The 18,310-nt window shown below is 44.5% G+C and overlaps 1 protein-coding gene across 3 annotated transcripts in view; it reads left to right on the forward strand.

Moving 5' to 3' along the window:
- The first annotated feature begins 2,691 nt into the window (after positions 1-2,691).
- LOC137369728 (mucin-2-like) overlaps positions 2,692-18,310 on the forward strand; it is a 138,588-nt gene continuing 122,969 nt past the window's right edge. For 2 of the 3 annotated variants that reach the window (XM_068031093.1, XM_068031096.1), the window contains exon 1: positions 2,692-2,873. The gene's annotated coding sequence lies outside the window, so the exon portion shown is untranslated. Of the gene's footprint in view, positions 2,874-3,015; positions 3,825-18,310 lie in introns of those variants that run through there. The other variant, XM_068031095.1, reaches the window with a different exon arrangement.

Here is an 18,310-nt window from a genome sequence, read left to right on the forward strand (position 1 = left end):
CTGAGCTTCCAGTTGCTTGCCATTTCAACACTCCCTCCTCCCCCACCCCCCCCCCCCCCCCGCTCTCATGCTCACATCTCTGTCCTGGGATTGCTGCAGTGTTCCAGTGAACATCAACGCAAGCTCGAGGAACAGCATCTCATCTACCGATTAGGCACACTACAGCCTGCCGGACTGAACATTGAGTTCAATAATTTCAGAGCATGACAGCGCCCCATTTTACTTTCATTTTTAGTTATTTTTTCTTTTTTTTTTAACATTCTTTTTTACATTTTTTACAATCTTTTTTTTGCATTTATTTCATTTCATCTTAGTTTGTTCAGTTTGCTTACCCACTGTTATTTTTCAGGTTTGCACTTGCTGCTGTTCAATATTCAGTGCATTAACACCTAATCTGTACTAATGCTTTGTCTTTCAATACACCATTAACATATTGTTTGCCTTTGCTCCGTGACCTTTTGGTCAGCTATGTGGCCTGGTCCAATCTACACCTCCTTTGTTATCTCTTGCCCCACCCCCACCTCACTTGCTTATAACCTGTGACTTTTCTAATATTTGTCAGTTCCGAAGAAGGGTTACTGACCCGAAACGTTAACTCTGCTTCTCTTTTCACAGATGCTGCCAGACCTGCTGAGTGGTTCCAGCATTTCTTGTTTTTATTTAATATCCGAAACAAGCTAATTTGAAAAATAACTTTAAAAGTGAAACGCAGGGATGGGGGTGGGGGGACGATGGGAGAAGGGAAGGAACGGCAAATTAATCAGCAAAATGAGCTGACAAGAAGTACTGAGGGAGGAAAGTGGGTGAAATGGAACAGATAACCTGCTAAATAGGAAAAGCAGCAGCACTAGAACCAGTAAAACCAATGAGTTGATGGTAAATAAATGTTTATAACTAGTTCTTTCTGTGTTTACTTGCATGTGATTGGTACCAGTGAAAGGCTAGGCTGGAAAGGAATATGTGGAAGGGATTTTGTGAAGTTACTCAATGTGTTAGTGTGGGTACAGACAGAGCTGATAAGGCAGTTGCAGAAAGTAAGCCTTACCTGTGATTAAATTGTCACAATTTCCCCTCAGGTTGACACTGGGTTGGGGATTGGATGAGAATTTAAGTATTGACACAATGTAGAAGTATTTTTAGACAAAGGGCATTGAGAGATGTAGGGATACGGTGGGAAGTGGAGCAGGCTCCAGGAGCCTATTTGACCTCCTGTTATTTATGTAATCAAGAATAAACCATTTTTTCTTGTACATGAACTTAGCGTAATTCAAAAAACAAAATACTGTGAATGTGGAAATACTTAGCAGGTCGGAATGAGATATGGAGAAATTTCTTCACTCAAAGGCTGAGAATCTTTTGGAATTCTCTACCACAGAGAGCTCTGGATGCTCAGTTGTTGGGTATATTCAAGACAGGGGTTGATCGATGTTTTGTGTCCTCAAAAGAAAGTGCTTTACAGCTAATTAAGTATTTCTTTAAAGTGTAGTCACTGGTGTAGCAAACACTGCAGCCAATTTGTGCACAGCGTGCTCTCACGAACAGCAATGTGATATTGTGTGATGTTGATTGAGGGATAAATATTGTCCAGGACGCGGGAAAGAATTCCCCTGCTCCTCTTTGCAATAGTGCCATGGGATCTCTTATGTCCACTTGAGCAAACAGACAGGGGATTGGTTTACATCTCATCTGAAAGATGGCACCTCGACCAGTGCAGCACTGGAGTCAGCTTAGATTTTGTGCTCAAGTCTTGAAGTGGGACTTGAACCTGGGCCTTGGGACTCAGGCAAAAGACTTGTATTTCTATAGTGTTTTTCACGACCACTGGATGTTTCAAAGAGCTTTACAGCTAATGAAGTTCTTTTGAAGTAGAGTCACTGATGAAATGTGGGGGAAATGAGCCAACTGCATGGTGGAGCAGGCTGGAAGGGTCAGCTCCTATTTTTTATCTAGGTGTGGAATTCTAACAGCACTTTCGGTGTACCCACCCCACATGGACTGCAGCAGTTCGAGAAAGCAGCTCACCACCATCTTCTCAAGGGCAATTAGGGATGGGCAATAAATGCTGGCCTGGCCAGTACTACCCACATTCATGAATGAATTTTAAAAAATAATCTATAGCTGTAGCCTGAGCAGCTGAATGCTTCCAGTATTGAGTCTTTGTTTTATTCTTTCCTGGGATGCGGGTGTTGCTTACAAGGCCAGCATTTGTTGCCCATCCATAATTGCCCTTGATGACTGAGTAGCTTGCTAGGCCATTTCAAAGGGCATTTAAGATTCAACTGTGGGTGTGGGTCTGGAGTCACATGTAGGCCAGACCAGGTAAGGACAGCAGATTTCCTTCCCTAAAGGGCATTAGTGTACCAGATGGGTAATGTTCAGAGGGCTGCCAGGTTCTCTCCAGGGGCAGACAGTGAAAATGTTGGGATCCAAGACTGGATAAGTGAAATTTTGCATCATCCATACCAAAAGTCCCCTGTTACTACTCAGAGCCTGGGGCAGGGCCTGTAGTGAGCACGTGCTCCGGGCGGGAAACATCATTCAAAAAACCTGAGGTAAAGCAGGGGGCGGGGCCTGAGCGGCTGGCGGGGTCACGTGCCTGTTGAGCTGGCGGTGACGTGAACAATCTCCCTGTGTGTTTTGAAGTGGCCACGCGCAGCGCCAGCTGTTTGATTTCAAAACGCGTTTAGCGTCCGCCAGAGACGGAAAGCCGGCAGGTCCACACCGAGAGCAAGCTTTGCAGAGCCTGAGAAAGGAGAGTGAAGGCAGATAGAGCATCATCAGGGGGTCGAACAGGATTGACCACATCCAACACCCCCTCTCCCCACCTTCCAACTCCCTCCAGCACACACCCAAGGTGTTTGCTGCCCTGATTGGTGAGTGCAGCTGGGATCTGGGGGTTCACATTGCACTGAGTTGGGGATCTGGGAGTCTCTGTGCTGTGAATTGGGGATTTGGTGGTCCCTGTGAAGTGAGTTGGGATCTGGGCGTTTACATTGCACTAAGTTGGGGATCTGGGGGTTCACATTGCACTGAGTTGGGGGGTCTGGGAGTCTCTGTGCTGTGAATTGGGGATTTGGTGGTCCCTGTGAAGTGAGTTGGGGATCTGGGCGTTTACATTGCACTAAGTTGGGGATCTGGGGGTTCTCATTGCACTGAGTTGGGATTTGGGGGTCCCTGTGAAGTGAGTTGGGGATCTGGGGTTCCTGTGCAGTGAGTTGGGATCTGGTGGTCCATTTACAGTGAGTTGGGATCTGGGGGTTTTCGTTGCACTAAGTTGGGGATCTGGGGGTTCTCATTGCACTGAGTTGGGATTTGGGGGTCCCTGTGAAGTGAGTTGGGGATCTGGGGTCCCTGTGCAGTGAGTTGGGATCTGGTGGTCCATTTACAGTGAGTTGGGATCTGGGGGTTCTCGTTGCACTCAGTTGGGATCTGGGGGTTCTCGTTGTAATGAGTTGGGATTTGGGGGCTCCTATGCAGTGAGTTGGGATCTGGGGGTTCTTGTTGCACTCATTTGGGATCTGGGGGTTCTCGCTGTAATGAGTTGGGATTTGGGGGTCCCTTTACAGTGAGTTGGGATCTGGGGGTCCCTGTGCAATGTGTTGGAATCTGGGTTTTCATTGCACTGAGTTGGGATCTGGGAGTTCTTGTTGCAATGAGTTGGGATCTGGGGTTCTGTGCAGTGAATAGCAGATCAAGCAATGGAGTTACTTAAAGACAGGGGTTAGTGAAATGGCTGGGAACCAAACTGCAGACTCTTCAATCTAGATGAAGAAGAGTGAGGACAGTTTTGGAATTTGATATTTCTGCATGGAATCAACTGACAGGTGCAGTGACAACTTTTTTTATTTGTTCATGGGATGTGGGCATTGCTGGCAAGGCCAGTATTTATTACCCTCCCCTAATTGCCCTTGAGAAGGTGGTGGTGAGCTGCCTCCTTGAAGTATTGCAATCCCTGTGGTGTAGGTACACCCACAGTGCTGTTAGGATTTTAACCCAGTGACAGTGAAAGAACGATGATATAGTTCCAAGTCAGGATGTTGAGTGACTTGGAGGCGAACATGCAGGTGATGGTGTTCCCATGCATCCACTGCCCATTTCCTTCTAGGCAGTGGAGGTCATGGAATTGGAAGATACTGTTGAAGAAGCCTATAAGAAATACTTGGATATGCCCTTGAAGTGCTGTAACTTACAGGGTTATGAGCCAAAAGCTGGAAATGGGATTTGGCTGTAGAAATTTATTTTTGGCTGACAGAGACACGATGGGCCAAATGGCCTCCTTCTGTGCTTTAAATTCTCTTTTTCTATGTTAAACCTTGGTACGTTGCTGCAGTACATCTTACGGATGGTACGAATATTTAAGGTGATAGATGGGATGCCAATCAAGCAGGCTGCTTTGTCCTGGATGGTGTCAAGCTTCTTAAGTGTTAGAGCTGCACTAATCCAGGCAAGAGGGTAATATTCCATCACACTCGTGAATGTGCCTTCGAGATGGTGGAAAAGCTTTGGGGAGTCTGGAGTCACTGCAGAATTCCCACTTGCCACTTATCAGTCCAAATATGAATGTTGTCCAGGTCTAGCTGCATGTGGGCATGGACTGCTTCAGTATCTGAGGAGTTATGAAACTAAACACTGCAACATTTAAGAAGTATTTAGATGAGCACTTGAAACGCCATAACATACAAGGCTACGGGCCAAGTGCTGGAAAATGGGATGAGAATAGTTAGGTGATTGATGGCCGGCACGGACATGATGGGCCGAAGGGCCTGTTTCTGTGCTGTATAACTCTATGACTTCGGACCATACGATGGAGGGAGGGCTATTGATGAAGCAGCTGAAGATGGTTGGGCTTAGGACACTTCCCTGAGAAACTCCTAGGATTTAGAAGAATGAGTGGTGATCTGATTGAAACATAAAATTCTTAAGGGGCTTGACAGAGTAGGTGTTGTCCAGGCTGGGGAATCTAGAACATGGAATACAGTCTTAGAATAAGGTGTCGGCCATTCAGGACTGAGATGAAGAGAAATTTCTTCACTCAAAGAGTTGTGAATCTTAGGAATCCTCTACCCCAGAGTGCGGTGGATGCTCAGTTGTTGAATTTATTCAAGACAGACTGATAGATTTTGGGGTATTAAGGGTCAAGGGGATAGTGTGGGAAGCTGACACTGAGGTAGATGATCAACCATGATCTTTTTGAATGACGGAGCAGCCTCAAAAAGACAAATGGCCTACTCCAGCTCCTATTTCTTATGTTCTACTGAGGCTGAGATGATTGGCCTCCAATAACTATAACCATCTTCCTTTGTACTAAGTTTGGCTCCAGCCAGTGGAGAGTTTTTCCCCAATGTCCATTGACTTCTATTTTACTAGGGCTCCTTGATACCACACTTGGTCAAATTCTGTCTTGATCTCTTACCTCACCTCTGGAATTCAGCTCTTTGGTCCATGTTCTTGGACTGTTACCTATGGAGTTTGCCAAGGATCCATCCTTGGAGCAGCTTCCTCTTCTATGTAATAAAAATAGAAATGCTGGAAATACTCAGCAGGTCTGGCAGCATCTGTGGAGAGAGAAGCGGAGTTAACGTTTCAGGTCAGTGACCATCAGAACTGACAAATATTAGAAATGTAAAAGGTTCCTCTTCTATGTGTTGTCCATTGGGGACATCATCTGCATACATGGGGTCAGTTTCCTACATATATACAGATGATGTCCAGTTCTCCCTCTCCACTACCTCTTGACCCCTCCTGCTTCTGTGATGTCAGACTGTTTGTCTGACATCCAGTCTTGGATATGCTATAGCTTTCTCCAGCTAAACATTGGGAAGATCAAAGCCATCATTTTCCTCTTGCTGTTGACTCCTTCCCTTTCCCCTGTCTGAGGCTGCAACTGTGGCATCCTGTTGACCCTGAGCTGACCCAATAACATACCTTCCTCATCATAAAGGCTGCTTACCTCTCTAACATCACCTGCCTACACCCCTACCTCAGCCTATTTGCCACTGAAATCCTCATACGTGTTTTTTGTTGCTGCCAGACTTGATTAATCCAGTGCTTTCCTCACATTCCCTGTAACATTTAGCTCATCCAAACTTTTGCTGTCTGTACCCTATTTCCCCATTCCAAATCCTCCTCTCCCCGGTTAGCTTGCAGTCCTTCAATGCCACAAATTTAAAAATCTCAATCTTGGGTTTAAATCCCTCCATGTGTATTCTTTTCCCATCTCTGTAACCCATCACCCATGGTGGTTTCTGACCCAGAATGGCTCCCAGTGCACCAAAGCTTTGAATTTAAAATTTTCATTCTAGTGTTCATATTGCTCTATGGCGCACCCCCCACTCCCATTCCTGCAATCTTTGTAACCTCCTCTGAGAAGTCAGAGTGCCTGTTGTTCCAATCTGGCCTCTTTGACATAACAGATAGACAGTGGTAGTGCAGTAGATGTAATTCATCTGGATTTTCAAAAGACCTATGATAAGGTGCCCCATAATAGACTAATGAATAAGGTCAGGGAACATGGAGTCAGGGGACAAGTGGCAGAATGGATTGCTAGCTGGCTTCAGGACAGAAAGCAGAGAGTTGGAGTAAAGGATAGTTATTCAGAGTGGTAGAAAGTAGGAAGTGCAGATGACAAGGATCAATGCTGGGACCACTGCTGTTCACAATTCACATTAGCGATTTGTACTTTGGAATCAAAAACACAATTTCTAAATTTGCGGTTAACACCAAATTGTGGGGGGATAGTCAATACACAGGAGGACTGCAACAAATTACAGGAGGACATTAATAAACAAGCAGAATAGGCAAATAGTTGGCAAATGAATTTCAACACGGATAAATGTGAAGTTATACATTTGTTAGGAAGAATAGGGAGGTCAGATGCAGCGGGGTTAATTTCTTTGCTGCTAGGGGGCGGAGCAAAACATTCCCAGATGCATCTCTTTATGTATTTTTTCTTAAAACAAAACTTTTCTGATCTAAAAAGAATCACACTCCAAACCAAACTCCATTTTAAACAGTTTTTTTCCCAATTCTTTTTGGTATCCTTAGGGTTTGGAAACAACAAATACAACTAGTAACATTATCAACTTCAAAGGAAAAGATTTCCATCAGGGAAGACAGCATTTTAGATTAAACTCCAATTGTTTACAAACTTTTTAACATCTTTTGTAAAAGGTTTCTAACCTAAGGATTTTTCTTGATGCAACCTGGATGATTCCAAATTCCAATTCACAGCAATAAACATTTAAAATTCAAAACTGCCAATGTTATGTGAGCGAGCTTTATATCTGGAATTAAAGACTCCCTCAAAACTTGACATAATAACTCGGAAGTTCATTGTGGCCACTAATGAAATTCCAGTTTTTCCAAATTAAAAGGTCAGTTAACTTAATTTAAACTTAATTCAGACTTATTCACTTATAATACTTATTAACTACACTCAGAACAGAATAGCGCCTGCTTTTCTTTAAAGTAAAGTTAAATTACCTAATTTTTCTTGTTTCTTCAGGCGCTTTTTCAAATGATTGTAATAAAACCAAAAAAAACTGAAGAGAAAGTTATTTAACTTTCTTACAACAAAAGATTTAACACCAGTCTCTTAAACAAACTTTAAACAAACAGAATCTTTCCCATATCTGCTTTATTTATCCTTTCCCCCCTTAAACCAATTTTCGATTCATGACATTTGCTACTTAAAAACAGTCAGTAAGACATATCCTTAATTTAAACTGCAAAAAAGCAATAGAAAATCTTAAACCTTGGTCCAATTAAAGCAGTGTTATAAAACTTCAAATTGGATTTCTGCCAGGCATCTTCAAGCCTTCAAGGCTGAAATGTATCTCTTACAAAATTGTTCATTGCTTCACAGTAGCAAAACCAACTTCTAAAATAAAAATAAAATGTTACACCAGCATCTTTAATTTAAAATGTAATTCAGTTTTATATCCCATATCTGGGTGTACAATCTTGAATTGAAATGAACACGCTCAACAATCACATTCACTCTTTTTAATTCCAAAAAACTAGATTCTGGAAAGGTTCCATCAGACTGGAAAATAGCAAATATAACCCCTCTATTCAAGAAGTGAGGGAGGCAGAAAACAGGTAACTATAGGCCAGTTAGCTTGACGTCTGTCATGGGGAAGGTGTTAGAATCGATCATTAAGGAGGCTATAGCAGGGCACTTAGAAAAGCTGAAGGTAATCAGGCATACTCAGCATGGCTTTGTGAAAGGGAGATCATGTTTAACCAATTTATTGGAGTTCTTTGAAGGATTAACAAGTTCCGTGGATAAAGGGGAGCCTGTTGACATACTGTACTTGGATTTCCAGAAGGCATTTGACAAGGTGCGACATAAAAGGTTATTGCGCAAAGTAGGAGCTCATGGTGTAGGGGGTAACATATTAGCATGGATAGAAGATTGGCTGGCTGGCTGAAAACAGAGAGTATGCATAAATGGGCCCTTTTCTGATTGGCAGAATGTGACGAGTGGAGTCCTGCAGGGGTCTGTGCTGGGGCCTCAACTTTTTACAATTTATATCGATGACTTAAATGAGGGGAGCGATGGCATGGTAGCTAAATTTACAGATAACACAAAGTTAGGTAGGAAAGTATGTATGAGCCTGTTCTGCCATTCAGTAAGCTCATGGCTGAACCTCTACATCAACTCCACCTTCCAGCATTGTCTTTACATATCTTGTGATGCATCTTAGTGCCCAAGAATTGACCAAACTCAGTCTTGAATATATTCACTGACTGATTATCCACAGTTCCTAGGTTAGAGAATTCCAAAGATTCACAACCCTTTGAAGAAGTTTCTTCTCATCTCAGTTGTAAGGGGCCGATCCCTTATCCTGACACTATGACCCCAAGTTTTTTTTAAATTCATTCATGGGATGTGTGCGTCGCTGGCTAGGCCAGCATTTATTGCCCATTCCTAATTGCCCATGAGAAGCTGGTGGTGAGCTGCCTTCTTGAACCGCTGCAGTCCATGGGAGGAAGGTATACCCACAGTGCTGTTAGGAAGCGAGTTCCAGAATTTTGACCCAGCGACAATGCAGGAACGGCGATATAGTTCCAAGTCAGGATGGTGTGTGACTTGGAGGGGAACTTGCAGGTGGTGGTGTTCCCATGTATTTGCTGCCCTTGTCCTTCTAGTTGGTAGAGGTCATGGGTTTGGAAGGTGCTATCTAAGGAGCCTTGGTGAGTTGCTGCAGTGCATCTTGTAGATGGTACACACTGCTGCCACTCTGTGTTGGTGGTGAGGGAGTGAATGTTGAAGGTGGTGAATGGGATGCTGATCAAGTGGGCTGCTTTGTCCTGGATGGTATCGAGCTTCTTGAGTGTTGCTGGAGCTGCACCCATCCAGGCAAGTGGAGAGTATTCCATCACACTCCTGACTTGTGCCTTGTAGATGGTGGACAGGCTTTGGGGAGTCAGGAGGTGAGTTACTCGCCGCAGGATTCCTAGCCTCTGACCTGCTCTTGTAGCCATGGTATTTATATGGCTACTCCAGTTCAGTTTTTGGTCAATGGTAGCCTCTAGGATGTTGATAGTGGGGGGGATTCAGCGATGGTAATGACATTTAATGTCAAGGGGAGATGGTTAGATTCTTTCTTTTGGAGATGGTCATTGCCTGGCACTTGTGTGGCGCGAATGTTACTTGCCACTTATCAGCCCTAGCCTGGATATTGTTCAGGTCTTGCTGCATTTCTACTCGGACTGTTTCAGTATCTGAGGAGTCGCGAATGGTGCTGAACACTGTGTAATCATCAGTGAACATCCCCACTTCTGACCTTATGATTGAAGGAAGGTCATTGATGATTGGGCCTCGGACACTACCCTGAGGAACTCCTGCAGTGATGTCCTGAAGCTCCGATGATTAACTTCCAACAACCACAGCCATTTTCCTTTACGCTAGGTATGACTCCAACCAGCGGAGAATTTTCCCCCTGATTCCCATTGACCTCAGTTTTGTTAGGCTCCTTGATGCCATGCTCGGTCAAATGCTGCCTTGATGTCAAGGGCAGTTACTCTCACCTGAACTCTTGAGTTCAGCTCTTTTGTCCATGTTTGAACCAAGGCTATAATGAGGTCAGGAGCTGAGTGGCCCTGGCGGAACCCAAACTGAGCGTCAGTGAGCAGGTTATTGCTAAGCAAGTGCCGCTTGATGGCACTGTTGATGACACCTTCCATCACTTTACTGATGATTGAGAGTAGGTTGATGGGGCGGTAATTGGCCGGGTTGGATTTGTCCTGCTTTTTGTGTACAGGACATACCTTTTTTTTTAGAATATTACAGCGCAGTACAGGCCCTTCGGCCCTCGATGTTGCGCCGATCATCTGACCTACACTATTCCATTTACATCCATATGTCTATCCAATGACCACTTAAATGCCCTTAAAGTTGGCGAGTCTACTACTGTTGCAGGCAGGGCGTTCCACGCCCCTACTACTCTCTGCGTAAAGAAACTACCTCTGACATCTGTCCTATATCTTTCACCCCTCAACTTAAAGCTATGTCCCCTCGTGTTTGCCATCCTCATCCGAGGAAAAAGACTCTCACTATCCACCCTATCTAACCCTCTGATTATCTTGTATGTCTCTATTAAGTCACCTCTCCTCCTCCTTCTCTCTAACGAAAACAACCCCAAGTCCCTCAGCCTTTCCTCGTAAGACCTTCCTTCCATACCAGGCAACATCCTAGTAAATCTCCTCTGCACCCTTTCCAAAGCTTCGACATCCTTCCTATAATGCGGTGACCAGAACTGCACGCAGTACTCCAGGTGTGGCCTCACCAGAGTTTTGTACAGCTGCATCATGACCCCGTGGCTCTGAAACTCGATCCCCCTACTAATAAAGGCTAACACACCATATGCCTTCTTAACAGCCCTATTAACCTGGGTAGCAACTTTCAGGGATTTATGTACCTGGATACCAAGATCTCTCTGCTCATCTACACTACCAAGAATCTTCCCATTAGCCCAGTACTCTGCATTGCTGTTACTCCTTCCAAAGTGAATCACCTCACACTTCTCCGCATTAAACTCCATTTGCCATCTCTCAGCCCAGCTCTGCAGCCTATCTATGTCCCTCTGTACCCTACAACACCCTTCGACACTATCCACAACTCCACCGACCTTCGTGTCATCCGCAAATTTACTAACCCACCCTTCTACACCCTCATCCAGGTCGTTTATAAAAATGACAAACAGCAGTGGCCCCAAAACAGAACCTTGCGGTACACCACTAGTAACTAAACTCCAGGATGAACATTTGCCATCAACCACCACCCTCTGTCTTCTTTCAGCTAGCCAATTTCTGATCCAAAGCTCTAAATCACCTTCAACCCCATACTTGCGTATTTTCTGCAATAGCCTACCGTGGGGAACCTTATCAAACGCCTTACTGAAATCCATATACACCACATCCACGGCTTTACCCTCATCCACCTGTTTGGTCACCTTCTCGAAAAACTCAATAAGGTTTGTGAGGCATGACCTACCCGTCACAAAACCGTGCTGACTATCGCAAATGAACTTATTCTTTTCAAGATGATTATAAATCCTGTCTCTTATAACCTTTTCCAACATTTTACCCACAACCGAAGTAAGGCTCACAGGTCTATAATTACCAGGGCTGTCTCTACTCCCCTTCTTGAACAAGGGGACAACATTTGCTATCCTCCAGTCCTCCGGCACTACTCCTGTCGACAATGACGACTTGAAGATCAACAACAACGGCAATTTTCCAAATTGCAGGGTAGATGATAGTGTTGTAGCTGTACTGGAACAGCTTGGCTAGGGGCACGGCAAGTTCTGGAGCACAGGTCTTCAGTACTGTTGCCAGAATATTGTCTGGGCCCATAGTCTTTGTAGTATCCAGTGCCTTCAGTCGTTTCTTGATATCAGTTCTAGACTCTCCAGCCAGGGGAAACAGCCTCTCAGCATCTACCTGCTCAAATCCTCTGAGAGTTTTCTACGTTTCAATGAGATCAATGCTCCTAAACTCCAGATCTATTCTTCTCTATCATTTCCTTGGAAAAGTTGCTCAAAAGGTACATTGCAGTACACAATGGTACTAACTATTTGCTCCACAACAAAGGCTGCTTACCGCTGTAACATCATCTGCCTGTACCCCTACCTCAGCCCATATTCCATTGAAATCCAGGCTGATATTAATTACATTTTGAGTTACTATATGGAGCCACCTTGTGATTGCTGCGCTCCTCCAATTCTGGCCTCTTGCACATCCTCAATTTTCATTAATACAAAAGCAAATACTGTGGATGCTGGAAATCTGAAATAAAGATAAGTTGCAATGAAAGATCGTCGACCTGAAACGTTAACTCTGTTTCTCTGCTGAGTATTTCCAGCACTTTCTGTTTTCATTCCTGATTTTCATTGCTCTACCATTGGCGACCATTCCATTAGCTGCTGGAACCTTAGGCTCTGGAATTCCCTCCCTAAACCTCTTCAGCTCTCTACCTCTCTCTCCTCCCTTAAGACATAATTCTTTGACCCTGTCCTAATAGCTCGATGTGGCGAGGTGTCAAACTTGTGTCTGAAAACGAGGGTCCTACTGAATTCACCGTCAAATTTTACAAATTACACAGTCACAGCATTTACAGTTTTAAATTGTAAATGTCATGGTGTTGAAAAACCCTTGAAAATTATGTATTTTAAACAAAAGAAAAGGCAAGGGAGTTTTCCGGTTTCAAATGGCATTTATTGTATACTCAAAAACTGTTGTAAAAAACTGACTATAAACAGGTCACATTCTTTACTCACTGAAATCAGTGGTTGAATGTGAGCATGGAGCAACCTCCAACGGTTGTCTTCTTCAATCCCTGTCTCTGTGCTGTGCACATCTGGCCGTGTTTAGACCTAGCTCTCTCTGCGTCCACAGAGTTTGTTGGAATTATTGGAACTGTGCTAGCCTTGCAGCGTGGTTGATTCTGCATTCCACAGAGTTCCAAAACTGCAACACAGGCAAAGTACAATTTGCTCCTTCTGCAAGGCTTTTCTAAGCAGGAATCTCCAGTCTACAGTTCTTGTCAAAGCCAGGAATTGCACCAAGCGTGTTTAAATCTACCATCAACAGGTGCATTTGTGCAGTGTCAAAGTAACAAACAGATTTCAGGAGCAACGAAGAAGGTTGTTGACACCGCTGAGCTGCTTTTTCTTCACCACTTGACTCTTCCCCATAGCAATAATAGTGGTTGAGCTTCTTTGCCATGCAGGAAAACACCCGTTGAGCACAGGCATTTAATTTAGCATCATTAAAATGCTTGTTGGGCTGTACTTCAGCCCAGAACAATACAGCCATTACTTTATTGTAAGCTTTGTGGATTGTGACATGTGGCGTTTCTAAACAAGTGATTAAATCCATCATTCATGTAGCATTAAAATAAAAGCAAAATACTGCGGATGCTGGAAATCTGAAATAAAAACAAGAAATGCTGGAACCACTCAGCAGGTCTGGCAGCATCTGTGGAACGAGAAGCAGAGTTAACGTTTCGGGTCAGTGACCCTTCTTCGGAACAGATTTATTATTATTATTCATGTAGCATTCTTAGCCACAAACACAACCTCATCGTTAAACTGAGCATCGTTTGGAAGGATTACAATGTCTGTTCAACCAGTGTTTTTGGTGTCAGTGTGAGCTGTTCTGATGTGAAGTCTGAGTAGTATTTCAGGTGAGCTGCATAATACTGCACTGCCTGAAACCAAGAATTCCAACCTGTAATTACTAGCTCTGGAGGAATTGCAATGTTTTCCCCAATTTCAGCCATTTCAGTTGCATTTGCAGTGCATTGCCAATATCAAAGCTTGCGTCCAGGGCAGTGTTTGAAGATCTTTTTAATGTAGCTGACCGGTTTGTCTACTTCACCAAACTTGCTTTTCCACAGCTCACTGATGAGAAATTATATTTGCATTACATGTAATATGGACATTACACCTTGGAGCACAGATTTGAAACATGTTGTCATGTAATTTGCATTGTCACTAATGAAAGAAGAAATCTGCACCATATGTTGAAACGGTTTTGATTATCGCTTGGGAAACTGGTGTAATTAACAGTTTCTAAGGGGATGCAGTCTGCGATCACTGTTGTTAGCTCTCCTGGCTGTGCATCTTCTGCCTTACCAGATACAAAATCAAACAAAACATGCTGCACATAGTTGTCTCACTCATCAGTGGACTCATCACAAATAATTGCAAAAGACCCGCATGCATTAATCTGAGACTTCATCTCCTCACAATGTGTCGTAAAAACCGTCAGCAGGTAATCCGTCCGTTTATTTGCTCTTGGCAAGCAACCACCATTTTGCTCATTATGTTAAACATACAGAACAGTACAGGCTCTTCGGCCCACGATGTTGTGCCGAACCTTTAACCTACTCAAGGATCAAACTAACTACCTACCCTTCATTATACTATCATCCATGTACCTATCCAAGAGTCGCTTAAATGTCCCTAATGTATCTGCTTCTGCTACCACCGCTGGCAGTGCATTCCACGCACCCACCACTCTCTGTGTAAAGAACCTACCTCTGACATCTCCCCTAAACCTTCCTCCAATCACCTTAAAATTATGCCCCCTGGTGATAGCCCTTTCCGCCCTGGGAAAACGTCTCTGGCTATCCACTCTATCTATGCCTCTCATCATCTTGTACACCTCTATCATGTCACGTCTCATCCTTCTTCGCTCCAATGAGAAAAGCCCTAGCTCCCTCAATCTTTCTTCGTAAGACATGCCCTCCAGTCCAGGCAGCATCCTGGTAAATCTCCTCTGCACCCTCTCTAAAGCTTCCACATCCTTCCTATAATGAGGCGACCAGAACTGAACACAATATTCCAAGTGTGGTCGAACCAGGGCCTTATAGAGCTGCAGCATAACCTCGCGGCTCTTAAATTCAATCCCCCTGTTAATGAAAGCCAACACACCATATGCCTTCTTAACAACCCTATCAACTTGGGTGGCAACTTTGAGCGATCTATGGACATGGACCCCAAGATCCCTCTGTTCCTCCACACTACCAAGAATCCTGTCTTTAAGCCTGTATTCCGCATTCAAATTCGACCTTCCAAAATGAATCACTTCACACTTTTCCAGGTTGAACTCCATCTGCCACTTCTCAGCCCAGCTCTGCATCCTGTCAATGTCCCATTGCAATCTACAACAGCCTTCCACACTATCCACAACTCCAGCAACCTTTGTGTCATCGGTAAACTTGCTAACCCAGCCTTCCACTTCCTCATCCAAGTCATTTATAAAAACACAAAGAGCAGAGGTCCCAGAACAGATCCCTGCGGAACACCACTGGTCACCGAGCTCCATGCTGAATACTTTCCATCTACTACCACCCTCTGTCTAAGGGCCAGCCAATTTTGTATCCAGACAGCCAACTTCCCCTGTATCCCATGCCTCCTTACTTTCTGAGTGAGCCTACCATGGGAAACCTTATCAAACGCCTTGCTAAAATCCATATACACCACATCCACTGCTCTTCCTTCATCAATGTGTTTTGTCACATCTTCAAAGAATTCAATAAGGCTTGTGAGGCATGACCTGCCCCTCACAAAGCCATGCTGACTGTCTCTAATCAAACCATGCTTTTCCAAATAATCATAAATCCTGTCTCTCAGAATCCTCTCCAATAATTTGCCCACTACCGACTTAAGACTGACTGGTCTATAGTTCCCAGGGTTAGCCCTATTCCCTTTCTTGAACAAGGGAACAACATTTGCCACCCTCCAATCATCCAGTACTATTCCAGTGGACAGTGAGGACGCAAAGATCATCGCCAAAGGCGCAGCAATCTCTTCCCTCGCTTCCCGTAATATCCTTGGGTATATCCCGTCTGGCCCCGGGGACTTATCTGTCCTCATATCATTCAAAATTTCCAGCACATCCTCCCTCTTAACCTCAACCTGTTCGAGCATATCAGCCTGTTCCACGCTGTCCTCACAAACGACCAGGTCTCTCTCACTAGTGAATACTGAAGCAAAGTATTCATTTAGGACCTCCCCTACCTCCTCCGACTCCAAGCACAAGTTCCCTCCACTATCCCTGATCGGCCCTACCCTCACGCTGGCCATCCTCTTGTTCCTCACATAAGTGTAGAACGCCTTGGGATTTTCCTTAATCCTACCCGCCAAGACTTTTTCATGTCCCCTTCTAGCTCTCCATTCTTCAGTTCCTTCCTGGCTACCTTGTAACCCTCCAGAGCCCTGTCTGATCCTTGCTTCCTCAACCTTAAGTAAGCTTCCTTCTTCCTCGTGACTAGCTGTTCCACATCTCTTGTCATCAAAGGTTTCTTCACCCTACCATCCCTTCCTTGCCTTATCAGGACAAACCTATCCAGCAGTCGCAGCAAGTGCTCCCTAAACAACCTCCACATTTCTGTCGTGCATTTCCCTGAGAACATCTGTTCCCAGTTTATGCTCCCCAGTTCCTGCCTAATAGCATTGTAATTCCCCCTCCCCCAATTAAATATTTTCCCATCCCGTCTGCTCCTGTCCCTCTCCATGACTATAGTAAAGGTCAGGGAGTTGTGATCACCATCACCGAAATGCTCTCCCACCGAGAGATCTGCCACCTGGCCTGGTTCGTTGCCAAGCACCAAATCCAACATAGCCTCCCCTCCAGTCGGCCTATCTCCATATTGAGTCAGGAAACCTTCCTGGACACACCTGACAAAAACTGCTCCATCCAAACTATTTGCACTAAGGAGGTTCCAATCAATATTAGGGAAGTTGAAGTCACCCATGACAACAACCTTGTTACTTCTGCACCTTTCCAAAATCTGCCTCCCAATCTGTTCCTCCGTGTCTCTGTTGCTATTGGGGGGGTCTATAGAAAACTCCCAACAAAGTGACTGCTCCTTTCCTGTTTCTGACTTCCACCCATAATGACTCAGTCGACAAACCCTCCTCGACGACCTCCCTTTCTGCAGCTGTGATACTATCCCTGATTAACAATGCCACTCCCCCACCTCTTTTACCTCCCTCCCTATTCCTTTTGAAACATCTAAACCCTGGAACATCCAACATCCATTCCTGCCCCTGTGATATCCACGTCTTCGTAATGACCACAACATCGTAGCTCCAAGTACTGATCCATGCTCTAAGTTCATCACCCTTATTTCTGACACTTCTTGCGTTAAAATAGACACACTTCAACCCATCATACTGGCTGCAACTTTGTCATGTCAATTGTCTAACCTTCCTCACAGACTCTCTGCACTCGGTATCTGCTTGTTCAACAGCTACCCCATCCACTGATCCGTTGCTCCGGTTCCCATCCCCCTGCCAAACTAGTTTAAACCCTCTCGAAGAGCTCTAGCAAACCTCCCGCCCAGGATATTGGTGCCGCTCCAGTTCAGATGCAACCCGTCCTTCTTGTACAGGTCCCACCTTCCTCAGAAGGTATCCCAATGATCCACATATCTGAGTCCCTCCCTCCTACACCAGTTCTGTAGCCACGTGTTCAGCTGCACTCGCTCCCTGTTTCTAGCCTCACTAGCACGTGGCACCGGTAACAATCCTGAGATTACTACTCTGCTCGTCCTGCCTTTCAGCTTCCAACCTAACTCCCTATATTCGCTTTTCAGGTCCTCATCCCTTTTCCTAGCTATGTGCTAGAATGAATTCCTGCAGCTTTGGGTGATCAAGTTTTTCCAATGGTATTCTGGCGCTTGCAAAAGCATCCACAAGTTCCATTGACATTTTTCTGAGCTCTCGACTTATTAAAAAGGGATGAAATCGTTGCTTGTTTTTTTGCGTGTTTGTTTTCCAGCAGTGCGGTGTCAGATGCTCTCTTTCTGTTGAGATGGCTTTCAGACTATAAGTGGCCCTGAACAATGAAACATTGCAGCTTGTACAAAACAGTATACCACCATCAGCATGCAGAGTTTGGCTTCCAAATTCTTTTACTCGATGAGCTGAACTAATGGTTCTGGCTGTTTTTGATTCAGGCATTCTCATTTGTCTGCTAATACTTGAAACTGTTTCTCTCAAAACTGCACTGGAAGCCCTCCCTCATTGAGCCTTGTGTCAATGAATAAAATGTGTGAAGTTTGCAAAATGGCCCATTTCAAAGAGGACCGAGATTTCACAGTCCGTGAATTGATAGGGCCCTACTGATAGCACACCTGTGAAGCACTCTGAACTGTTTTTGCTATGTTAAAGTCAGTGTGCGCAAGTTGTTGTTGATGTATACTGTTACAGCAACACCTTTTGGCTGCATCTGTTGACGTCATTGTGGTGCAAATACAGGAATATCTTATTCTCACTAACAGGAAGTGCTG

The sequence above is a fragment of the Heterodontus francisci genome, chromosome 5 (genome assembly GCF_036365525.1).
Source record: "Heterodontus francisci isolate sHetFra1 chromosome 5, sHetFra1.hap1, whole genome shotgun sequence".
Taxonomy (NCBI): Eukaryota; Metazoa; Chordata; class Chondrichthyes; order Heterodontiformes; family Heterodontidae; genus Heterodontus; species Heterodontus francisci.